General features: G+C 45.6%; 1 protein-coding gene, 1 long non-coding RNA gene and 1 other non-coding gene across 3 annotated transcripts in view; 2 read left to right on the forward strand and 1 right to left on the reverse strand.

Moving 5' to 3' along the window:
- The window catches only part of TTLL11 (tubulin tyrosine ligase like 11), a 263,922-nt gene that overhangs the window by 174,252 nt on the left and 63,125 nt on the right, over nucleotides 1-26,545 (forward strand). The window lies entirely within an intron of this gene.
- Nucleotides 1-26,545, reverse strand: part of LOC144951268 (uncharacterized) — a 48,447-nt gene continuing 21,902 nt past the window's right edge. The window contains exon 3 of the long non-coding RNA XR_013640461.1: nucleotides 1-14. This is a non-coding gene — a long non-coding RNA (uncharacterized LOC144951268). The remainder of the gene's footprint in view (nucleotides 15-26,545) is intronic.
- On the forward strand, nucleotides 9,878-9,985 carry LOC144951326 (U6 spliceosomal RNA). Its single transcript, XR_013640473.1, has one exon. It is a non-coding gene; the product is annotated as a U6 spliceosomal RNA (small nuclear RNA).

The following is a 26,545-nucleotide window of genomic DNA, read 5'->3' on the forward strand; positions in this document are numbered from 1 at the left end:
TACGACATGGAATTCTGAAGCGAGACAAAAAAATCTATTTTGGTAGGAATCTGTAAAAAAAAACTAAAACATTCTCATCGTTGAGAAAATAAACCCAACCCCGAAAATAATGATGTGTGGGACGAATTTAAAATGGTTGCGGGATTAACACAAAAAAAACTCCACCATCACCCACCACAATGCCGAAGGGGGTAGCACACCACACGCATTTCAGAGATTTTAATTCTCTATAATTTGAGGGCATTTGAGAGATTTCAAAAGCCACCACCTCCTACTCCCCCCCCCACGGAATGGTTCGGTCTTAGAAGAGGGGGGGGATGGAGTGGATGGAGGTGGTGGTGGGGGTGGTGGGAGTGGTGGGGGGTGGTGGTGGGAGTGGTGGGGGTGGTGGGAGTGGTGGGGGTGGTGGTGGTGCTAGTGGTGGGGGTGGTGGTGGTGCTAGTGGTGGTGCTAGTGGTGGGGGTGGTGGTGGTGGGGGTGGTGGTGGTTGTGGAGGTGGTGGTGGGGCTGGTGGTGGTGGTGGTTGTGGAGGTGGTGGTGGTGCTAGTGGTGGGGGTGGTGGTGGGGGTGGTGCTAGTGGTGGGGGTGGTGGTGTTAGTGGTGGCTTCCGCCAGAAGACGGCGCTCGCTCACAGCAAATCCGTATCGAGATCGATGTGGTGTGGAGTCTGTGTGTGTGTAGGTGTGTGTAGGTGTGTGAGTGTGTGTGTGTAGGTGTGAGTGTGTGTAGGTGTGAGTGTGTGGAGTCTGTGATGAGTGGATGGGTGAGTGTGTGTAGGTGTGTGTGTGTGAGTGTGTGAGTGTGTGTAGGTGTGTGAGTGTGTGTAGGTGTGTGTAGGTGTGGAGTCTGTGTGTGTGTAGGTGTGTAGGTGTGTGTGTGTAGGTGTGAGTGTGTGCGAGTGTGAGTGTGTGTAGGTGTGTGTGAGTGTGTGTGTAGGTGTGTGTGTGTGTGTGTAGGTGTGTGTAGGGTGTGTAGGTGTGTGTGTGTAGGTGTGTGTGTGTAGGTGTGTGAGTGTGTGTGAGTGTGTGTAGGGTGTATTGGTGTGTAGGTGTGTGGGAGTGTGTGTAGGGTGTGTAGGTGTGTTGGTGGCTAGGTGTGTGAGTGTGTGTAGGTATGTGAGTGTGTGCGAGTGTGTGTAGGTGTGTGAGTGTGTGTAGATGTGTGTGAGTGTGTAGGTGTGTGTAGGTGTGTGTGAGTGTGTGTGAGTGTGTGTCGGTGTGTAGGTGTATGAGTGTGTGTAGGTGTGAGTGTGTGTGTGTCGGTGTGTGTAGGTGTGTGTAGGTGTGTGGGGGGAGCGGTGTCAAGATCGGCCTCAGTGCAGGAGGCTCGTGAAGGACGCTACTGGGCAGTTGGAGGCAGTCGCCCTCCAACAACAACGGAGGGCGGAGGAGCGACGCTCACAACAACGAGCGGAGCGCCGGGTGGCTAAAGCACAGCAAGTTGGTACAGCAGGGGGCAGAGGTGGTGCATCAGCCAGTCATCTCGGTCATCTCAGTCAGTCGACTCGTGGCACCTGGGTCTGCCCCGTGACCTCCTGCCAGCGGGCGTTCGACACTTCACGTGGCCTCAAGGTGCACATGGCCTGGCACAAGCGTCGTGGTGACGTCACCGCCACTTAGTGGCGAATGGCGGTTGTTGTTGTGTGTGTGTGTAGGTTTGTGTGAGTGTGTGTAGGTGTGAGTTTGTAGGTGTGAGTGTATAGGTGTGTGTGTGTAGGTGTGTGAGTGTATGCGAGTGAGTGTGTGTAGGTGTGTGCGTGTGAGTGTGTGTAGGTGTGTGTGTGTAGGTGTGTGCGAGTGAGTGTGTGTAGGTGTGTGTGTGTAGGTGTGTGTGTGTGTGTGTAGGTTTGTGTGAGTGGGGAGGGGTGGAGCCATAAATGATTTAATGAATTCAACTTCCCTGTTGTTATTTATTCCATCGCGGTCCACATATTGCTTATTTATTTGCCTATTCGTTATTTATTTGTGAGGGGTGGATGGAGGGAGGGGGGGGGAAGATTGAGGGTGGTGGGGGGGGTAATGGCAGTGGCTCCATTTGGAGAGAGAAAAAAATAAAACGCGAAAAAAAATAGCCCCCCTTCGCTAACCACCACCAACCATGACTGCAGGGATTCATCTTCTTGGTTCTTTCGGTAAAGTCACGTAGAATGGAAATAATAAAATAAAAAAAATTAAAACATAATAAAAATAACATTTTGATTTAAAGCTTTCGTGACTGCAGGGATTCATCTTCTTGGTTCTTTCGGTGAAGTCGCGTAGAAGGGAAATAATAAAATAATATAAATAAAACATAATAAAATAATTCTCACGACGTTTCGGCCACAACGCAAGCAGCCGTCCTCAGGTGAAGAACAGGTCTGTCGATAAGACAGAGTCTGAATCTGTAGAAGGGAAGTAATAAAATAATCTGTAGATCATTTGTCTGTCGATAAGACAGAGTCTGAATCTGTCTTATCGACAGACCTGTTCTTCACCTGAGGACGGCTGCTTGCGTTGTGGCCGAAACGTCGTGAGAATTATTTTATGATGTTTTATTTTTTATTATTGTATTACTTCCCTTCTACGTGACTTTACCGAAAGAACCAAGAAACCACCACCAACCACAGCACGAAATGATATCGTCAGAAGAGCCAGAAGCAGGCTGAATAATTTATACATCCTGCAGGGAACAGCTCTCTTGCCTGGAGACATGAAACGCAGCTCCTGCCACAAGTAACGTCATTAACGCAGACGGGATTCCTTGGAAAAGGATTGTGCTCGGTGTTTTAACGTCTTAACCAGTGCGGGATTATGTTATAAAAGGGGCCCCTAAAAAATAAAATAAAAAATAAAAAAACACTTAAATATTAAAACACAATTTTTTTTTACTTGCACAGTTAAAGTAATTGTATTTTTTTCATTCGCTACACAGCCGAATAATACGACAAATCGGTGACCTTAAACACCCGGTCGTTCGTAAAAGTCGAAGGCGGTATAGTACTATAGTAATAGAGCAAGTGCAGAATCAATGAACCGGAATTGATGGCTTGAAAGCGTTTAGCGTGGGGCCCTTGAAAGTGTGGGGTCCGTAGCATGTGTAGCTACTTGTGCTACTAGGATAACACTGGTCAACAAAAAAAACTAATTTCAGGGTGCTGATTCCAAATCTGATCTCAGATTTGCTCGATCACATCTCATTTTTAAATCCTTTATATTAAGTTCACTTGCTTGCTTGCTTAGGACCGTGCAAATCTTTCGGTCGTTTTTTAACCCACTTCCCGTGATCCAATCGAGCTGACATTTTGCACACAGACTCGTTGTGCGTGACAATTAATGTTCGTGTAAAATGTTTTCCAAAAAATTTACACCTTTTAGGACAAAAATATTATATTTAATTACCAATTGCTTAATGCTGCCATGCAATCATCTGACCCATAGGTGGCAGCCATCTCAAGCCAGAGGACGAGAGGACTCCCACCTGATGACGGAGACTTGCGTTGCCTCCGAAACGTCGTGATTTTATTATTTTATTTTTATTAATTTCAATTTCATTTTTTACCTACATGGTGACTTTACCGAAAAAACCTACGAGTATGAATCCTTGCAGTCACGAAAGCTTCAAATCTAGAATGAATGCCCTCTACGGGAAGGAATTCCACCTATCTGTTAGAGTTTTTAACAGACAGACGAGACAAGAAGTCACAGCTTCTCGAGGCGCTGGCCTTCCTCAAGAGAAGCAGCGATAACAAGAGCTTGCATCTTGAATCCCTGCCTCACTTGATGCAGCTAATCTGGCTGTGACGGTCCCACCTGATGACGGAGACTTGTGTTGCCTCCGAAACTTCGTGATTTTATTTTTATTAATTTTAATTTCATTTTTTACCTACGTGACTTTACCGAAAGAACTAAGAGTATCGTCATCACCACCACGCGAAACTGCGGTGACATCTTCGCGGTTGGCTCGGCACGTCGAGCGGAGAGACGGCGGAACCACCGCTGATTCTGTGGCCGTCTGGAACGCTCTCCTCCCGGCCGTCTGGAACGCTCTCCTCCCTGCCCGTGTTATTAGGTTGCCACTGGGGAGCTGTGATGCACTTTCACGTCAGCTACGTAAACTCTCTGGGTCTCGTTGCCATTCTGTGGATGTCTACGTAACGCTACGGGCCTCTGTGTAACTCTGTCGATTTATTTTTGCAACTTAAATGTCCTGTCGCTTATCTTGTCAAGGAGCTCTAAACCACCATCATCATCATCACCATCATCATCATCACCATCATCATCATCACCATCATCACCACCACCATCATCACCACCACCATCATCACCACCACCACCACCACCATCACCATCACCACCACCACCACCACCACCAAAATCACCACCATCATCATCATCACCACCATCACATCATCATCACCATCACCACCATCATCACCACCATCATCACCATCATCATCATCATCATCATCACCACCATCATCATCATCACCACCATCATCATCACCACCACCACCACCACCACCACAATCATCATCATCACCACCACCATCATCATCATCACCACCACCACCACCACCATCATCACCACCACCATCATCATCATCATCACCACCATCATCATCATCATCACCACCACCATCATCATCATCACCACCACCATCATCATCATCATCACCACCACCACCACCACCATCATCACCACCACCACCATCATCATCATCACCACCACCACCATCATCATCATCACCACCACCACCACCATCATCATCACCACCACCACCACCATCACCACCACCATCATCATCATCACCACCACGTGACACTCCGCTCATCCTCGCAGTGGTGACTTTCGGCTCAGCCGTCGAGCGGAGAGACGGCAGATCTACCGCTGCTTCTGTGGCCGTCTGGAACGCTCTCCTCCCTTCCGATATTAGGAAGCTGTTGGGAGCTGTGATGCACTTTTACATCATCATCATCATCTCGATTGACAAACTCGTTTCTTTAGAACTGACTTTTTTGTTGTTGTTCAGTTTGTTCTTCCCAGCCACCTCCGATAAGCAAGGTTGACTACGTACGGTGCGAAAGAAGTTCCGCGTACACACACACACACATAGCTTATCTGCAAGCGCACACACACAACGCACAGATTTCTCTATTATTCAGGGGGGTCATCATCCAGCAGTGGATTGACCACGCGGCTGACGACGCAACGTTGAGCAACGAGGGGTCGTGATTTCTCCGAAATAAAATTTTAAACAATTAGGTTGAGAAGGTAAGACGGGGCTGATTGGTTAATTGGCATCGACCGTAATCTCGCTCGCTCCCTAATCGCGCAGGGCGCTTTTGCAGAATGCATTTTTTTGTTGTTGTTGTTGTTGTTGTCGTCCCGGTTGGCAATTTGAGAAAAGTGGCACAATTTGTGCGGTGTACGTCTGGCTCGACTCACTCTCATTCCCTCCCTGCATCTCTCTCTCTCCCCGATTATCAATTTTTTTTCTCTTCTTTTTTATTTCTTTTTTTGTCTTTTTTCAAATTTTTATTAAAACAACATTTTATTTTGTCTTTACTTTTTTAATTATTTTTATTATTTTTTATCTACTTTCATTCTTTTTTCGTGTCTCTCTCCCCCCTACCTCTTTTTAAATCCTTTATATTAAGTTCACTTGCTTGCGCGCTTACGACCGTGCAAATCTTTCGGTCGTTTTTTAACCCACTTCCCGTGATCCAATCGAGCTGACATTTTGCACACAGACTCGTTGTGCGTGACAATTTATTTTCAAAAAATTTCCACTTTTTAGGAAAAAAAAAATCATATTTAATTTAAAATACCAATGTGATAAAAATGAAACTCTTACTCAAGAAAAACAGAAATGAATAATAAAATAAAACCGATGCCACGCATATCAAGGATTTATAGTGAAAAACTTTGTTTTAACGGGTTAATTTTTTCTGCCTCTAAAAATCCATTTCTCCCGTGACTGCTCGCTCTTGACTGGCTCTCGTTACCTCCCTGTATCTCTCTCTCTCTCTTCCCTCTCTCTCTCCCGCCTCTCTCTCCGTCTCTCTCCCTGCCTCTCTCCCCGTCTCTTTTTTCTTTTCGACAAGTGCAGCATCTGACACGAGATAGAGACGTAGTGATGAGATGGGAGAGATGTTGACCCGAGATAGAGAGATGTAGTAGTGAGATGAGAGAGATGTTGACACCCAGAGATGCAGTGGCGAGTTGAGAGAGATGTTGACACCAGAGATGTAGTGTTGAGTTGAGAGAGATGTTGACACCAGAGATGTAGTGTTGAGTTGAGAGAGATGTTGACACCAGAGATGTAGTGTTGAGTTGAGAGAGATGTTGACACCAGATATGTAGTGTTGAGATGGGAGAGATGTTGACACCAGATATGTAGTGGTGAGATGGGAGAGATGTTGACACCAGAGATGTAGTGTTGAGATGGGAGAGATGTTGACACCAGAGATGTAGTGTTGAGTTGAGAGAGATGTTGACACCAGAGATGTAGTGTTGAGTTGAGAGAGATGTTGACACCAGAGATGTAGTGGTGAGATGGGAGAGATGTTGACACCAGAGATGTAGTGGTGAGATGGGAGAGATGTTGACACCAGATATGTAGTGTTGAGATGGGAGAGATGTTGACACCAGAGATGTAGTGTTGAGTTGAGAGAGATGTTGACACCAGAGATGTAGTGTTGAGTTGAGAGAGATGTTGACACCAGAGATGTAGTGTTGAGATGGGAGAGATGTTGACACCAGATATGTAGTGTTGAGTTGAGAGAGATGTTGACACCAGAGATGTAGTGTTGAGATGGGAGAGATGTTGACACCAGAGATGTAGTGTTGAGTTGAGAGAGATGTTGACACCAGAGATGTAGTGTTGAGATGGGAGAGATGTTGACACCAGATATGTAGTGTTGAGATGGGAGAGATGTTGACACCAGATATGTAGTAGTGAGATGAGAGAGATGTTGACACCAGAGATGTAGTGTTGAGTTGAGAGAGATGTTGACACCAGAGATGTAGTGTTGAGATGGGAGAGATGTTGACACCAGATATGTAGTGTTGAGTTGAGAGAGATGTTGACACCAGAGATGTAGTGTTGAGATGGGAGAGATGTTGACACCAGAGATGTAGTGTTGAGTTGAGAGAGATGTTGACACCAGAGATGTAGTGTTGAGATGGGAGAGATGTTGACACCAGAGATGTAGTGTTGAGTTGAGAGAGATGTTGACACCAGAGATGCAGTGGCGAGTTGAGAGAGATGTTGACACCAGAGATGTAGTGTTGAGTTGAGAGATATGTTGACACCAGATATGTAGTGTTGAGTTGAGAGAGATGTTGACACCAGAGATGTAGTGTTGAGTTGAGAGATATGTTGACACCAGAGATGTAGTGTTGAGTTGAGAGAGATGTTGACACCAGAGATGTAGTGTTGAGATGGGAGAGATGTTGACACCAGAGATGTAGTGTTGAGATGGGAGAGATGTTGACACCAGAGATGCAGTGGCGAGTTGAGAGAGATGTTGACACCAGAGATGTAGTGTTGAGTTGAGAGAGATGTTGACACCAGAGATGTAGTGTTGAGATGGGAGAGATGTTGACACCAGAGATGTAGTGTTGAGTTGAGAGATATGTTGACACCAGAGATGTAGTGTTGAGTTGAGAGAGATGTTGACACCAGAGATGTAGTGTTGAGATGGGAGAGATGTTGACACCAGAGATGTAGTGTTGAGATGGGAGAGATGTTGACACCAGAGATGTAGTGTTGAGATGGGAGAGATGTTGACACCAGAGATGCAGTGGCGAGTTGAGAGAGATGTTGACACCAGAGATGTAGTGTTGAGTTGAGAGAGATGTTGACACCAGAGATGTAGTGTTGAGATGGGAGAGATGTTGACACCAGAGATGTAGTGTTGAGTTGAGAGATATGTTGACACCAGAGATGTAGTGTTGAGTTGAGAGAGATGTTGACACCAGAGATGTAGTGTTGAGATGGGAGAGATGTTGACACCAGAGATGTAGTGTTGAGATGGGAGAGATGTTGACACCAGAGATGTAGTGTTGAGATGGGAGAGATGTTGACACCAGAGATGTAGTGTTGAGTTGAGAGAGATGTTGACACCAGAGATGTAGTGTTGAGATGGGAGAGATGTTGACACCAGAGATGTAGTGTTGAGTTGAGAGAGATGTTGACACCAGAGATGTAGTGTTGAGTTGAGAGAGATGTTGACACCAGAGATGTAGTGTTGAGTTGAGAGAGATGTTGACACCAGAGATGCAGTGGCGAGTTGAGAGAGATGTTGACACCAGATATGTAGTGGTGAGATGGGAGAGATGTTGACACCAGAGATGTAGTGTTGAGATGGGAGAGATGTTGACACCAGAGATGTAGTGGTGAGATGGGAGAGATGTTGACACCAGAGATGTAGTGTTGAGTTGAGAGAGATGTTGACACCAGAGATGCAGTGTTGAGTTGAGAGAGATGTTGACACCAGATATGTAGTGTTGAGTTGAGAGAGATGTTGACCCGAGATAGAGACGTAGTGATGAGATAAGAGACGAGACATTCAGCGGAGGGGGACGAGTGAAAGATTATACGCAGAATTGACTTCTTAATGTTAATTAGCGCGCGCTTCCCGTGAGCTGCAGTGTCTGGACAGGAGGCATTATCTCAATAATAGATGAGGGGGGTGCGCTGTTCATCGGGAGAGCCGGGACGAGGCTAAAGCGCAGTCCCTGCAAGTGCCGTCTCATCTCGAGCTCTGGAGGGGCGCCACCCACGCATGGTGGTGAAAGAAGAACAACATCCTGTACATACAGACTCCTCTAGAGACTCAGCACTGCACCGTAGACTCAACACTAATCATAGACTCAACACTGCACCATAGACTCAACACTGCCCATAGACTCAACACTACACCATAGACTCAACACTGCACCATAGCCTCAACACTGCCCATAGACTCAACACTGCACCATAGCCTCAACACTGCACCATAGACTCAACACTGCCCATAGACTCAACACTGCCCATAGACTCAACACTGCCCATAGACTCAACACTGCACCATAGACTCAACACTGCACCATAGCCTCAACACTGCACCATAGACTCAACACTGCACCATAGCCTCAACACTGCACCATAGACTCAACACTGCCCATAGACTCAACACTGCACCATAGACTCAACACTGCACCATAGCCTCAACACTGCACCATAGACTCAACACTGCCCATAGACTCAACACTGCACCATAGACTCAACACTGCACCATAGACTCAACACTGCACCATAGCCTCAACACTGCACCATAGACTCAACACTGCCCATAGACTCAACACTGCCCATAGACTCAACACTGCACCATAGACTCAACACTGCCAATACACTCAACACTGCCCACAGACTCAACACTACCCATAGACTCAACACTGCCCATAGACTCAACACTGCCCATAGACTCAACACTGCCCATAGACTCAACACTGCACCATAGCCTCAACACTGCACCATAGACTCAACACTGCCCATAGACTCAACACTGCCCATAAACTCAACACTGCACCATAGCCTCAACACTGCACCATAGACTCAACACTGCCCATAGACTCAACACTGCACCATAGACTCAACACTGCACCATAGCCTCAACACTGCACCATAGACTCAACACTGCCAATACACTCAACACTGCCCACAGACTCAACACTGCCCATAGACTCAACAATGCCCACAGACTCAACACTGCACCATAGACTCAACACTACCCATAGACTCAACACTGCACCATAGACTCAACACTGCCCATAGACTCAACACTGCACCATAGACTCAACACTGCACCATAGACTAAACTGCCCATAGAGAGAGGGGAGAGAGGAAAGTACGGTACTTGCTCCGGCAGTACAGATACTAAAATTGCAACGATACAAGAGAAGATGAGCATTGCCCCCGCGCAAGGACGTGAAGAAAAAAGAAAAGAAAAGAAAAAAAATAAATAAAAATAAAAAGAGAGAGGGGAGAGAGACGTAACAACAGCAAGAACCGGTCAGACGGGAGAGTGCCCGGACAAAAGAGAATTTGGAAATTCCTGGAGCGAGACGGAGAGGATTTCAATTGCTCACGCACGTGGGAGCCTCAATCGCCACACCCCCCCCGCCCCCTTGACGTCACCACCGTCATCATCACCCATGGTCGATCGACTGCTGGATGGAGGCCTACTCCCCCTTGTCACCACCACCACCACCGTCATCATCACCCATGTGGGGGGGGGGGGGGGGGAGGCGGTGGTGGGGGGTAGAGGTGGCTACAGACACAGGGGAAGGGTCATGTGACATCTGGTGACCACCACCCCTCCCCCCCAAGATGTTGACTACCTCGCCTGGTGTACAGGAGGTCGTGGGTTCGATCCAGACCCTGACGCCTGCTGCTGCTGTATATTTGGAGTTTGCGTGTCTCTCTCTCTCATCATCATCACGGTGGCTCAGAGATGTTAACTACCTCGCCTGGTGTACAGGAGGTCGTGGGTTCAATCCTTGAAGTTGATTGGTCCACACCCGACAGTGCATACATTATCAGAGTTGTGTTTTTTGTTTGCATTATGACCGCAGGTATTGTGGTCTATGCAAACATGACTCCTTGTAAAAAAGGTGTCAGTTTTGTTGCCAGATAGAAGGGTAAAAAAAAATGATCATGTTTTTTTACTGGCAAATGAGGTTACAATGGTATAAATATTAATGTTTTTTTTTAAGATAACCCAACGTTGCAATCCACTCCGGCTTGTTTTTTTATTATCATCATCATCATCACGATCATTGTAGTTGTTGTTGTTGCTGCTGTTTGCTAATCTCCGCACAGATGGCCACAGGATGATTGTTGCTAATTCTCGTTGCTTCTTCATCCGAGGGATAGCGACACACTCGCCGATGAGATTTGAAGTCCAATTATTGAATTATTTCATAGCCCTCATCCAGCAGTGGATAAGACCACCGATGAGATTTTAAGCAAAAACGCGTTCAAATTATTTTTTTATTGTAGTGCGTACATGTTGTTTGTCTCTTAACCGTAATTCTCAAATATGTTATTGTTAGTGTTTAATGTTAGTTTAGAAACATTTCGTCTGTGCCGTTCGACAGAACCCCTCGTGAAAAGTGGGACAGGCGTTTGTCCCATCCTGGTCAGCTGCTCAAAGGCTTAAGAAACTAACAGAGATACATAGAGATACATAGAGACTCATAGAGATACACGGAGACCCATAGAGATACATAGAGACTCATAGAGATACACAAGACCCATAGAGATACATAGATATACATAGAGACTCAAAGAGATACACGGAGACCCATAGAGATACATAGAGACTCATAGAGATACACAGAGACTCATAGAGATACACGGAGACCCATAGAGATACATAGAGACCCATAGAGATACATAGAGACTCATAGAGATACACAGAGACTCATAGAGATACACAGAGACTTATAGAGATACATAGAGACTCATAGAGATACACAGAGACTCATAGAGATACATAGAGATACATGGAGACTCATAGAGATACATAGAGAAACAGAAACAGAGACTCAGAGATGCATAGAGACTGATAGAGATACATAGAGACTCAGAGATACATAGAAACTAATAGATATCCATAGAGGCTCATAGAAAAACCGAGACTCATACAGACACATCGAGACTCACAGAGACACGTGGAGACTCACAGAGACACGCAGAGACACGCAGAGACTGGGTGAAAAGTGGGCTAGGTTTTTGCCCATTCCTGGACACAGCTGACTTCAACAACACAATGAACGATAAAAAAAACATCACAACGTGCCCAACGACTACTGCTGGCAGACGAAAATGTTCGCACACAAAAATCCCACGGTCTCTTTACTCTTTGGTTTAAAATTAAATAAATAAAATCGCGACGTTTTGGGGCTTCAAATCGAGATTGATTCCCACGGTCTCTTTACTCTTTGGTGCATTCGGTAAAGTCACGTAGGTATGAAATGAAATTGAAATTAATAAAAATAAAATAATAAAAATCACGACGTTTCGGAGGCAACACAAGTCTCCGTTATCAGGTGGGACCGTCACAGCCAGATTAGCTGCATCAAATGAGGCAGGGATTCAAGATGCAAGCTCTTAAATACATCTTAAATTGCATCTTGGAATCCCTGCCTCACTTGATGCAGCTAATCTGGCTGTGACGGTCCCACCTGATGATGGAGACTTGTGTTGCCTCCGAAACGTCGTGAATTTATTATTTTATTTTTATTAATTTTAATTTCATTTTTTACCTACATGGTGACTTTACCGAAAAAACCTACGAGTATGAATCCTTGCAGTCACGAAAGCTTCAAATCTAGAATGAATGCCCTCTACGGGAAGGAATTCCACCTATCTGTTAGAGTTTTTAACAGACAGACGAGACAAGAAGTCACAGCTTCTCGAGGCGCTGGCCTTCCTCAAGAGAAGCAGCGATAACAGGAGCTTGCATCTTGAATCCCTGCCTCACTTGATGCAGCTAATCTGGCTGTGACGGTCCCACCTGATGACGGAGACTTGTGCTGCCTCCGAAACGTCGTGATTTTTATTTTTTTATTTTTTTATTAATTTCAATTTAAATTTCTTACCTACGCGACTTTACCGAAAAAAACTAAGAATATGAATCCTTGCAGTCACGAAAGCTTCAAATCGAGATTGATTCCCACGGTCCCGTTCGTCACGTAGTGCTGTGCGCGTTCTGATGGCATCAATCCTCTGCGTAAACAGCAGGGGGCAGTGCACATCCACGCGTGGGACAGGGGTCGCAAACGGGTTTTGATTCCTTACCCGTACCCGGCCGTACCCGGCCGCACCAGGGTCAATTCCCTACCCGTACCCCAGCCGAAATGAGTGACAAACGGTGACTCACCAGTGACTCACGGCCTACCCGTACCCGTACCCGGCCGCACCAGGGTCGCAAACGGGTACCCGTACCCTACCCGATACCCGGCTACCCGTACCCGGCCGGGTATCGTGTAGGGTATGGGTACCCGATTGCGACCTCTGGGATGAAGCCATGTTGCAGGCGCGGGTGGGTTGATTCTAGGAACTTGAATTGTGAGAAGAGACAAGACGTTGGGAAATGAGTGACAAACACCAGTGACTCACCAGTGACTCACGGCCTACCCGTACCCGGCCGCACCAGGGTCGCAAACGGCTACCCGTACCCGCCCGGGTACGGGTAGCCGGGTATCGGGTAGGGTACGGGTATCGGGTACCCGGTTGCGACCTCTGCCGTGGGACAGGGGTCAAGAACGTCCGGCCCGCGGGCCTGAAATCATTTGGTCTCTGGCCCTGCCAAAGCAACCGTAGGCGGGACTCGAAATTCAACAAATCTAGGAGTAAACCTGGAACAGCAGTTGCGAGTAGCATCAGCAACATCATCAAGACCAGCTAACATCATCGCACGCCTCGCCAAAAGAGAGAGAAGCAGTTCCAGCTCATCGCATTAGGGGCGAGTTCATTAAATGTTTTGACCAAATATGACGGGCAAATTTTGAAGTTGATGATTTTGTACGGCCTCGCGAATTATGTTATGAATATCCAAATGGCCAGCAATCTAAAGACAAAGATCCCCCTATAGCCTTTGATAGACAGTTGGGGCAAGTGCTGTTAGCGAGCACCTATGAAGGCCGGGGCTATGGCACACGAGCGGGTGGGGTGGCCAGCACCATAAAGACAAAGATCCCCCGTATAGCCTTTGATACACAGTTGGGGCAAGTGCTGTTAGCGAGCACCTATGAAGGCCGGGGCTATGGCACAAAAGCGGATGGGGTTGCCAGCAATCTAAAGACAAAGATCCCCCGTATAGCCTTTGACAGACTGCTGGGGCAAGTGCTGTTAGCGAGCACCTATGAAGGCCGGGGCTATGGCACAAAAGCGGATGGGGTTGCCAGCAATCTAAAGACAAAGATCCCCCGTATAGCCTTTGACAGACTGCTGGGGCAAGTGCTGTTAGCGAGCACCTATGAAGGCCTGCAGGCGAAGTCGTCGTCGGAGCGAGCGAACCGGTCATTCAGCCGCGTGCCACTCCACCCCGTGTCACCCCCCCCCCCCGTGTCACCCCCCCCCCCGTGTCACCCCCCCCCCCCGTGTCACCCCCCCCCCCCCGTGTCACCCCCCCCCCCCCCCCGTGTCACCCCCCCCCCCCGTGTCACCCCCCCCCCCCGTGTCACCCCCCCCCCCCGTGTGTGTTGTGCGTGTGTGTTGTGCGTGTATGTTGTGCGTGTGTGTTGTGCGTGTGTGTTGTGCGTGCTGTGTGCGCGTACTTATGACATTGCCCCGAGGAAGACTGTTTGTGGTTTATGTGTTGCGTGTGTTGTGTGTGTGAGTGTGTGTGTGAGTGTGTGTGTGAGTGTGTGTGTGAGTGTGCGAGTGTGTGTGAGTGTGTGTGAGTGTGTGACTGTGTGAGTGTGTGTGAGTGTGTGTGAGTGTGTGAGTGTGTGTGAGTGTGTGTGAGTGTGTGAGTGTATGAGAGTGTGTGAGTGTGTGTGAGTGTGTGTGAGTGTGTGTGAGTGTGTGAGTGTGTGTGAGTGTGTGTGAGTGTGTGAGTGTGTGTGTGAGTGTGTGTGAGTGTGTGTGAGTGTGTGAGTGTGTGTGAGTGTGTGAGTGTGTGTGAGTGTGTGAGTGTGTGAGTGTGTGTGTGAGTGTGTGAGTGTGTGAGTGAGTGTGTGAGTGTGTGAGTGTGTGTGAGTGTGTGAGTGTGTGTGAGTGTGTGAGTGTGTGTGAGTGTGTGAGTGTGTGTGAGTGTGTGAGTGTATGAGTGTGTGTGAGTGTGTGAGTGTGTGTGAGTGTGTGTGAGTGTGTGTGTGAGTGTGAGTGTATGAGTGTGTGTGAGTGTGTGAGTGTGTGTGAGTGTGTGTGAGTGTGTGAGTGTGTGTGAGTGTGTGAGTGTGTGTGTGAGTGTGTGTGTGAGTGTGTGAGTGTGTGTGAGTGTGTGAGTGTGTGAGTGTGTGTGAGTGTGTGAGTGTGTGTGAGTGTGTGAGTGTGTGTGAGTGTGTGAGTGTGTGTGAGTGTGTGTGAGTGTGTGTGAGTGTGTGAGTGTGTGTGAGTGTGTGAGTGTGTGTGAGTGTGTGAGTGTATGAGTGTGTGTGAGTGTGTGTGAGTGTGTGAGTGTGTGAGTGTGTGTGAGTGTGTGTGAGTGTATGAGTGTATGAGTGTGTGTGAGTGTGTGAGTGTGTGAGTGTGTGAGTGTGTGTGAGTGTGTGAGTGTGTGTGAGTGTGTGTGAGTGTGAGTGTATGAGTGTGTGTGAGTGTGTGAGTGTGTGTGAGTGAGTGTGTGAGTGTGTGTGAGTGTGTGAGTGTGTGTGTGAGTGTGTGTGAGTGTGTGAGTGTGTGTGACATTGCCCCGAGGAAGACTGTGGTTCATGTGTTGCGTGTGTTGTGTGAGTGTGTGAGTGTCTTGGTGCTAGCCAACCCACCCACCCCCTCTTGTGCCACAGCGCCGGTAGCCCTTCATAGGTGCTGCTGCTTCTCGCTAACAGCACTTGCCCCACCAGTCTACTACAGGCTACACGGGGGATCTTTGTATTTGTGTAAAATAGAAGACGCGGCGAGGTGCCTAGGTACTCATTTGAGGCTGAGTCGACCTACATTACCAAAGACACGCACACACACAACAGACAAAGACGCCCCGTATAGCCTGTAACAGACTGTTGGGGCAAGTTCCGTTAGCGAGCAATCAACGAATGTCTTCATCCAGCAGTGGATTTACACAAAAGATGCCGATTAATTAAATAAATGACACGCGGGGGGGGGTGGGGCATTTTTGTGCCGTATTCTTAGGTTTTTTAGGTGAAGTCAAGTAGGTAAAAAAATTAAAATTAATGAAATAAAAATAAAAATCACGACGTTTCGGAGGCAACACAAGCTTCCGTCTTCAGGTGGAACAGTCACAGCACGCTAGCTGTATCAAGTGCATTTTTTTTATTTAACTATTATTGATTTAAATGTTTTACCTACGTGACTTTACCTAAAACAACCTAAGAATATGAATTATTGCAGTCACGAAAGCTTCAAATCTAGAATGTTCGTGCTGCTTTGGTCTTAACTTGTTATCCACGTTGTCTGCGGTCAACGCAAACAGTTCAAACTGCCCGGGGGAAACACTTGGCTCTGGTACGGCGGCGATTGATAGCGAGCGTAACACGAAAGTCAGAGTCAGAATTCGAGATTTGAAGCTTTTGTGACTGCAAGGATTCATACTGTTAGTTTTTTCGGTAAAGTCACGTAGGTAAAACAATGAAATTAAAATTAATAAAAATTCATTTTATTTAGTTTTTTCGGTAAAGTCACGTAGGTAAAAAAATTTCTTTAAATTATAAAAAAAATCATTTTATATAGTTTTTTCAGCAAAGTCACATAGGTAAAAAATGTAATTTAAATTATAGAAAAAAACATTTTATTTAGTTCTTTCGGTAAAGTCACGTAGGTAAAACAATGAAAATAAAATTAATAAAAAATAAAATAATAAAAAATCACGACGTTTCGGAGGCAACACAAGTCTCCGTCATCAGGTGGGACCGTCACAGCAAGATTTGCACAAGTAGTAGTAGCTACTACACATGTAGTAGTAGCTGATACTACTACTCGTGTAGTAGTATCAGCTGCTACTACTACACGTGTAGTAGTATCAGCTGCTACTACTCGTGTAGTAGTATCAGCTGCTACTACTCGTGTAGTAGTATCAGCTGATACTACTACTCGTGTAGTAGTATCAGCTGCTACTACTACTCGTGTAGTAGTATCAGCTACTACTACTACTCGTGTAGTAGTAGCAGCTGATACTACTACACGAGTAGTAGTATCAGCTGCTACTACACGTGTAGTAGTATCAGCTACTACTACTCGTGTAGTAGTATCAGCTGCTACTACTACACGTGTAGTAGTATCAGCTGCTACTACTCGTGTAGTAGTATCAGCTGCTACTACTCGTGTAGTAGTATCAGCTGATACTACTACTCGTGTAGTAGTATCAGCTGCTACTACTACTCGTGTAGTAGTATCAGCTACTACTACATGTGTAGTAGCTACTACTACTCGTGTAGTAGTATCAGCTGATACTACTACACGTGTAGTAGTATCAGCTACTACTACTCGTGTAGTAGTATCAGCTGCTACTACTCGTGTAGTAGTATCAGCTGATACTACTACTCGTGTAGTAGTATCAGCTGATACTACTACTCGTGTAGTAGTATCAGCTACTACTACATGTGTAGTAGCTACTACTACTCGTGTAGTAGTATCAGCTGATACTACTACTCGTGTAGTAGTATCAGCTGCTACTACTCGTGTAGTAGTATCAGCTGCTACTACTCGTGTAGTAGTATCAGCTGCTACTACTACTCGTGTAGTAGTATCAGCTACTACTACATGTGTAGTAGCTACTACTACTCGTGTAGTAGTATCAGCTACTACTACTCGTGTAGTAGTATCAGCTACTACTACTCGTGTAGTAGTAGCTACTACACATGTAGTAGTAGCTGATACTACTACACGTGTAGTAGTAGTAGTTACTACTACTACACGTGTAGTAGTATCAGCTACTACTACTACTCGTGTAGTAGTATCAGCTACTACTACATGTGTAGTAGTAGTAACTACTACTACACGTGTAGTAGCGACGGGTCCTGCACTTTCAAGGGCCACGCGCCAAACGCTTTCAAAGCTATCAATTCCGGCTCAGTGATTCTGCACTGACTCTGTTCCCTCTTGCAAGGCATCATGTCTGCATTGACCACACACATATCTGTGGTGAACATGCAAACCAAACAAAAAAAAAACCCTCTGGTAGTGCATATGATGATGATGATGATGAAACGGATTGGTCCACATCAGAGGCAGCTTTTTTGAGAGCCTCCTTCTCAAACGGTGTTACATCAGAGGACGCGAAAAGGCAAACAGACTTAAATTTCGATTTAACATTCATTTCCTTTGTTAATGCTACTCCCTGCACCCTCCCTTGGTGCTGCTGATCCTGCATAATGCATGGGCATAATATGACTATGAAACCCCCCCGCCCACCTCCTACGCATTTCCCATGAATATGCTAAATTCCTCTTCATATGCACATTCTTTTTGTTAAGGCGTTCTTCCACCTCCAACCCAGCTTATATATAAGCTCCTAGCTTGGTAGTGTCTCATTCTTCACCTGAAGACGGCTGCTTGCGTTGTAGCCGAAACGTCGTGAGAATTATTTTATTTTATTATGTTTTCTTTTTATTATTGTATTTCTTTCCTTCTACGTGACTTTACCGAAAGAACCAAGAAGGCAAACAGACTTGATTCCTTGCAAAAGGTTAATCTATTTGGTGTGTTTTTTCGGTTAAGTCACGTCTAAAGATAAAATAATAAATTAAATTAAATAATAGAATACGACGTTTCGATTGCAACACAAGCAATCATCATCAGGTAAAATGAAATAGCGACATAAAATCTAACCAGAAAACTATAGACAGACATATTAGCAGACAGATATCACCAAGATACATACATAGCGGGAGCAATACAGGTAACAGAGAGGGGTGATCGTCTCTGTGGGGTGTATTAACATCTTAACACCATATTCTTAGTTCTTTCGGTAAAGTCAGGTAGGTAAAAAATTAAATCAAAATTAATAAAATAATATAATAATAATATAATATAATAATTTTCATTTCATTTTTTACCTACGTGACTTTACCGAAAAAACTAAGAACATGAATCATTGCAGTCACGAAAGCTTCAAATCTATCTTGACACCAACTGTTTTATTGCCAGAAAGGGTTAAACAGCTATTCTTATATTGTGATACCGGCAAGGGAGGTTCCATGATGCTCTATTACTATAGTACTACACTGCCTTCAACTTTAATAAGCGACTGGGTGTTTCGATTTCAAGCTTTCGTGACTGCAGGAAAATAATAAAATAATACAAATAAAACATTATGTTATTTTCCTTCTACGTGACTTTACCGAAAGAACCAAGAAGATGACTGGGTGTTTCATGTTAGTGATGTGTCTGTCGCATTTTCTGGGCTGTATAGCAAATGTAAAAATACAATTACTTTACTATGCAAGTAAAAAAAATGTGTGTTTTATTATTTACGTGTTTTTAATAAATTTAGGGCCCCTTTACAACATGTGCTACAGGCCCCGTTCTTAGCTTCATCCGGCACCGAGACGAGTGCAAAGTACAATAAAGGTAAACACATCACCCAACACGGAAACAAACACTGCACTAATCCATCCCCCATCCTATCCAGACAAAGCCCACTGGCAGTATGAAATGATTTTTGCATTAGCGGCCTGGCTACCACAAATGATGGCTCAACAACAACCACATCACAAAAAGTGGACCCCATCATTTTGGACATTCACAGCAGCAGCAAAATGATCCGAATAATCTCAAATGGGTGTTTCTCTTACGACTTAAAACTTTCGTGACTGCAGCAATTCATATTCTTGGTTCTTTCGGTAAAGTCCCGTAAATAGAAAATAAAAAAAATAAACATAAAAAATTATAAAATAAAAAAAAATAAAAAATTAGAAAATAAAAATTATGAATTGAAAATAATAAAAGCAAAAAACCCACGACGTTTCCATCACCAACCCGAGCTGCTGTCTTGATCAGGCGGAGATCGCGACCGGCTTCAACGAGCCTGCCGCTGCCGAGGGGCTGGGTTCGAACCCCTCTCTCGCCACGCAGGCGAAGTTCCTGGCCCCATCCCCATCGACTAGCACGACCACCACCACCACCACGACTACCACAACCACCACCACTACCACCACCATCACCACGACTACCACCACCACCACCACCACTACTACCACCACCACCACCACGACCACCACCAGCACCACGACCACCACCATCACCACGACCACCACCACCACCACTACCACCACCACTACCACCACCACCACCACGACTACCACCACCACCACCACGACCACCACCACGACCACCACCACGACCACCACCAGCACCACGACCACCACCATGACCATCACCACTACCACCACGACCACCACCGAGCTCTCAATACTCTGATGGTGCATTGTCTTTGAGTTGTACGCCTTTTGGCGTCATCTGGTCCAACACCAATGGAGAATAGGCTCTAAGAAAAGCTGTCTCGGGTGTGGACCAATCAACTTCAAGGACAGTGCATATCATCATCATCCTCAGAGTTGTTTCTTTTTGTTTGCATTTTGACTGCTTGTGTTGTGGTTATTGCAAACATGATCCCTTGTATAAAGGTGTCAGTTTTTGTACCAGTTGAAAGGGTAAAAACCTACTACTATTCACTTTGTTGTTGTTGTTGTTTCACAGAGCCTACTTCGACTTGTGAGCAATGCGCATTGGTGATGGAGTGGAGTTGACTCATACGAGTGCACAATATCAAACGTTCTTACTTACTCTTGCTTAGAAGGAGAGGGTGCTTCGAAAAAATGTTAAAACTTCTGAGAATTTGCAACAATTCCACAAGAAACCTGCTGCCCCCTGGGGCTGTGGAGACCATCCGTAGAAGATTCCAGAATATATATTTCATACTACCAGAGCATGTTTTTTTTTGCATCTTCACCAAAAGTATGTGTGGTTAATGCAGACACGATTCCTTGCGAAAGGTTTCAGTTTGGTGTTGAAACATCTTAACACACGTGTTTAATTGCCAGAAAGGGCGTGGTCAAGCTCCTCCTCTGACCACGCCCCCATTCCAGAACATTCGGGATGGTTCCCGGAGTTTCTCAACTGACACCGCCCTTGACTCTTACCCCAGATACACCACTTCATAACAAGGCATTGTGTAATGCAATTATAACAGTAACTGCCCCGATAATTGGTTTTTTACCCTTCTATCTGGCAACAAACCTGACACCTTTTTTTACGAGGAGTCATGTTTGCATAGACCACAATACCTGCAGTCGTAATGCAAACAAAAAACACAACTCTGATAATGTATGAACTGTCCTTGAAATTGACTGGTCCACACCCGAGACAGCTTTCCTTAGAGCCTAGTCTCACATGGTGTTGGACCAGATGACGCCAAAAGGCGCACAACTCAAAGACACAATGCACCATCAGAGTACGAGAGCTCGGGATAAGCATTTACACCATTGGAAGCTCATTTGCCAGTAAAAATATGATAATTGCTGTTTTTACCCTTCTATCTGTTCAGTTTTGTTGCCAGATAGAAGGGCAAAAAAACAATTATCATATTTTTACTGGCAAATGAGGTTCCAATGGAGTAACAGCCCCTTCAAGCCAGCAGATGTCACTCTGTCATTACACTTGTAACACTTGTAACACACGCACGCAAACACGAAAGACAAAGATCCCCCGTATAGCCTCAACAGACTGTAGGGGCAAGTGCTGCTGGCTCGCTCCTATGAAGGCCGGCACGGCACACGAGGGGGTAGGTGGCCAGCCACACCAGTGGCGGTGTTTACTGCACACTGCACCAGGTACTCATTTGAGGCCGAGCCGACCTAGAGGAGCGCCAGGACCGGTGCAGATAATCGTCGCCGCCGGTGTTAGCCGTGAGCGGGAACCGAATTCGGATCATTGCCTGGTTCGTCGCGCAGCGTAGCGCTAACCGCTACACCACCGCTCCCCCCCACACACACAGGCAAAGACAAAGATCCCCCGTATAGCCTTACAAGACTGTAGGGGCAAGTGCTGTTAGCGAGCACCTATGAAGGCCGGAACGGTACACGAGGGGGTGGGTGGCCAGCACCACGCCCGACCGCCTTTGTCTCCCCAGTGGCGATGTTTACTACACACCGCACCAGGTACTCATTTAAGGCTGAGTCGACCTAGGGGAGGCCCAGGACCGGTTCAGATAATCGTCACTGGTGTTAGCCGTGAGCGGGAATCGAACCCGGGTCGCCAGGTTCATAGCGCAGCGCGCTAACCGCTACACTACACACACACACGCGCACACACAGGCACACACACACACACACAGGCACACACACAGGCACACACGCGCACACACGCACACACGTGCACACGCACACACACACACACACAGGCACACACGCGCACACACGCACACATGTGCACACGCACACAGAGGTACACACACAGGCACACACACAGGCACACACGCACACACGCGCACACATGTGCACACACGCACACAGGCACACACGCACACACGTGCACACGCACACAGACAGGCACACACAGGCACACACACACGCACACACGCGCACACATGTGCACACGCACACACATACACAGGCACACACGTGCACACGCACACACACACACAGGCACACACACAGGCACACACGCGCACACACGCGCACACGTGCACACGCACACACACACAGGCACACACACAGGCACACACACAGGCACACACGCGCACACACGCACACACGCGCACACGCACACAGAGGCACACACACATGTGCACACACACAGGCACACACGTGCACACGCACACAGGCACACGCACACACACACACACAGGCACACACGCACACACGTGCACACGCGCACACGTGCACACGCGCACACGTGCACACGCGCACACACACACACACAGGCACACACACGCGCACACACAAGGAAATAAATAAAAGTATTCCCTGGGTGGTCTCACATTCGAGCTTTGCGCATTAAAGGGATGAAACACGGGGCTGCAATCTCGAGGTCTGGAGGCATAAACTTGTGCCTCTCTGATGTCAAATGTCATCTCGCCCTTTGCTCTCACCCAACGGGGCCAAACCTCCTTCCATATTTGACATTTTAAATTTTGCCGATATTTACCCCAACAAAACAAAAAAAATTAAACCGTGAAAAAAACATGCGCTGAGCATTTCGCGTCGGTTGCATTGGGGTCGGCTTCATCATCATCAACAATAACAACAACCTGGGTCTATACTCTTTAGTTTTTTCGGTAAAGTCACGTAGGTAGAAAATGAAATTAAAATTAATAAAAATAAAATGAAATGAATTTTTATTATTTTTAAATTAATAAAAATAAAATTGCTTTGTATTATTTTATTTATATTTTTATTAATTTTAATTTCATTTTTTACCTACGTGACTTTACCAAAAAAACTAAATAAAATGAATTTTTATTTTGAATAATTAAAATTTCATTTTTGACCTACGTGACTTTACCGAAAAAACTAAATAAAATGATTTTTTATTTTTATTAATTTTAATTTCATTTTTTACCTACATGACTTTACCGAAAAAACTAACTAAAATGAATTTTTTTTTTAATTAATTTAAATTTCATTTTTTTACCTATGTGACTTTACCGAAAAAACTAAATATAATAAATTTGTATTTTTATTAATTTTAATTTCATTTTTTAGCTACATGACTTTACCAAAAAAACTAACTAAAATAAATTTTTATTTTTATTAATTTAAATTTCATTTTTTTACCTACATGACTTTACCGAAAAAAGCTAAATATAATAAATTTGTATTTTTATTAATTTTAATTTCATTTTTTACCTACGTGACTTTACCGAAAAAACTAACTAAAATGAATTTTTATTTTTATTAATTTAAATTTCGTCGTGAAAATTATTTTATTATGTTTTATTTTTATTATTTTATTACTTCCCTTCTACGTGACTTTACCAAAAGAACACAGAAGGGGGTAAAACCTATTCTTGCATTCTTACAGAGTGCTCCACTGTTCATCGAAAGCGGTGGTACAGATGAATCGTACATTTTGGTTAACGATTACGAATCAAAGGGGTTGCAAGACTGCAGCAAAGGTTAAGAACCACCGATCTAGAAGAAGCATCATCCAGCAGTATCCCACTGCCTTGCGCGACGACGACGACGATGATGACGCATTTAATAACATCGCACATTTTTTTATTGAACGAATCAGAACCCAAGGGGTGCACAAGGCTGCAGTCAAAGGTCACAAAGGTCACATCCACAGCGCTAAACGTAGCTCACCGAGAACTCGATTAAAGCGCGTGGAGCCTTTCGCGACCAATATCACGCACGACAGAAGCGACTCTCCGGAGCAAGTAAACTAATCGGCATGGAAATGATAAAATAAAAAAAATAAAACATTATAATTATTATAAAATAATAAAAATAAAACGTAATAATTATTATGTTTTATTATGTAATAAAATAATGAAAATTCAACATAATAATTATTATAAAATAACACAATTAAAACATAATAATTATCATAAAATAATAAAAATAAAACATAATAATTATTATGTTTTATTATATACCAAAAATAAAACATAATAATTAGTATGTTTTATTTTTATTATTTTATTATTACTTCCATTCTACGTGACTTTACCGAAAGAACCAAGAAGATGAATCCCTGCAGTCACGAAAGCTTTAAATCGAAAAATATGAATGGTTCATTCGGTAAAGTCACGTAGAAGGGAAAAGCACAGTTTTCTTGACGTGGTTTCTCACACCTGATGATGATTGCTTGTGTTGCAATCGAAACGTCGTGAGAATTTTATTGTTTTATTTGTATTATTGTATTATTTCCCTTCTACGTGACTTTACCGAAAGAACCAAGAAGATGAATCCCTGCAGTCACGAAAGCTTTGAATCGAAATGATCAATACACTTCTGGATGAAGGCATGTTCAAGTCACCACCACCACCACCATCAGCCATGGTCAATCCATCTTCTTGGTTCTTTCGGTAAAGTCACGTAGAATGGAAAAAATAAAATAAAAAAACCTAAAAAAATAATATAATAATACATTATTATATTATATATTACTATATTATTATATCACATCATTTTATTATTTTTATTTTTATTATTTTATTATTTCCCTTCTACGTGACTTTACCGAAAGAACCAAGAAGATGAATCCGTGCAGTCACGAAAGCTTTAAATCGAAATTTTATCGGCGGTGTTTCTTTTTTCGCGCGCGCGCGCGTTTACGTGACAAACCATCGCCGACTGGCCGTGTCGGATGGTGGCGGTGGCCTAAACGACGACACTTTTGTACTTTTACGCGATCCAACCCCTACCTACCCTCTCCCCTCTCCCAAATAAAAATAACGTTCCACTGTCTGGAACTCCCGTCCGTTCGACCGCTGGAGGAAGCGGTGGAACGACAAGGCAGTTGCAGGGGCTGCGCCTTAGCTCACCCCACCACAATCGTGGGGCAGGAGGCCTGTCGCTGAGAAGCACATTTCCGCATCGCTGCCTCTCCTGCCTCTCTCTCTCCGTCTCTGTCTTTCTGTCTGTCTTTGTCTGTGTCTCTCTCTGTCTGTCTCTCTGTCTGTCTCTCTCTGTGTCTCTGTCTGTGTTTGTAACTCTCTGTGTCTCTCTCTCCGTCTCTGTCTTTCTGTCTGTCTCTGTCTGTGTCTCTGTCTCTCTCTGTGTCTCTCTCTGTGTCTCTCTGTGTCTCTCTCTCTGTGTCTCTCTCTGTGTCTGTCTCTGTCTCTCCGTCTCTCTCCTGCCTCTGCTCTCTCTGTCTCTCCGTCTCTCTCTCTGTCTCTATGTCTCTGTGTGTGTCTCTCTCTGTGTCTCTCTGTGTCTCTCCGTCTCTCTCCGTCTCTCTCCTGCCTCTGCTCTCTCTGTCTCTCTCTCTCTCTCTCTGTGTCTCTCTGTCTCTCTGTGTCTGTCTCTGTCTCTCCGTCTCTCTCCTGCCTCTGCTCTCTCTGTCTCTCTCTCTCTCTCTCTGTCTCTGTGTCTCTCTGTGTCTCTCTGTCTCTCTCTGTCTCTGTGTCTCTCTCTCTCTCTGTGTCTCTCTGTCTCTCTCTGTCTCTCTCTGTGTCTCTCTGTCTCTCTCTGTCTCTCTCTGTCTCTCTCTGTCTCTCTCTGTGTCTCTCTGTCTCTCTCTGTCTCTCTCTGTCTCTCTCTCTCTCTCTGTGTCTCTCTGTCTCTCTCTGTCTCTCTCTGTCTCTCTCTGTCTCTCTCTGTCTCTCTCTGTCTCTCTCTGTCTCTCTCTCTCTCTCTGTGTCTCTCTGTCTCTCTCTGTCGTGTCTCTCTCTGTGTATTTCACATCGAAATCGCCTCCAAGTGCTTTTGCTGCTGGCGGCAAAAAAAATTATCAAAAAGTCACAAGTCTCTCCATCTCTCCATCCCCATCTCTCCATCTCTCTCCATCCCCCCTCCGCCTATCGCGGTCTCTCTGTCCCCACCTCCCTCCGTCTCCCTCCCTTCCTCCCTCCCTCCCCTCACCTTGACGCTCCATCCCCCACCTCCGGCGTGCCTCTCGGCTCCCGCCTGCGAGTCGCCGTGCCAGGTGAGACTCCGTAGCCGTGCGGGAGGAACGTCCATCGCCAGTCGACCACTCGTCAGTCGACCACTCGTCAGTCGACCACTCGCTTCGCTCCCCGTCGCTTGCGAACGACGTTTCCTCCCTCCCCCCCGTCCCTCGGTGTCCCACCTACCCCACCTGACCACGCCCCCCATCACCATCACCACCACCACCCTCCCCTCCCCTCCAGACCGCATTGGCTCAGCTCAAATCCGGCTCAAGGTTGTTCATGGTGACATGTTGACCCCCCCCCCGCTCACCACCATCTCCTCGGCGTGCCGCAAG

Source organism: Lampetra fluviatilis, chromosome 61 (genome assembly GCF_964198595.1).
Source record: "Lampetra fluviatilis chromosome 61, kcLamFluv1.1, whole genome shotgun sequence".
Taxonomy (NCBI): Eukaryota; Metazoa; Chordata; class Hyperoartia; order Petromyzontiformes; family Petromyzontidae; genus Lampetra; species Lampetra fluviatilis.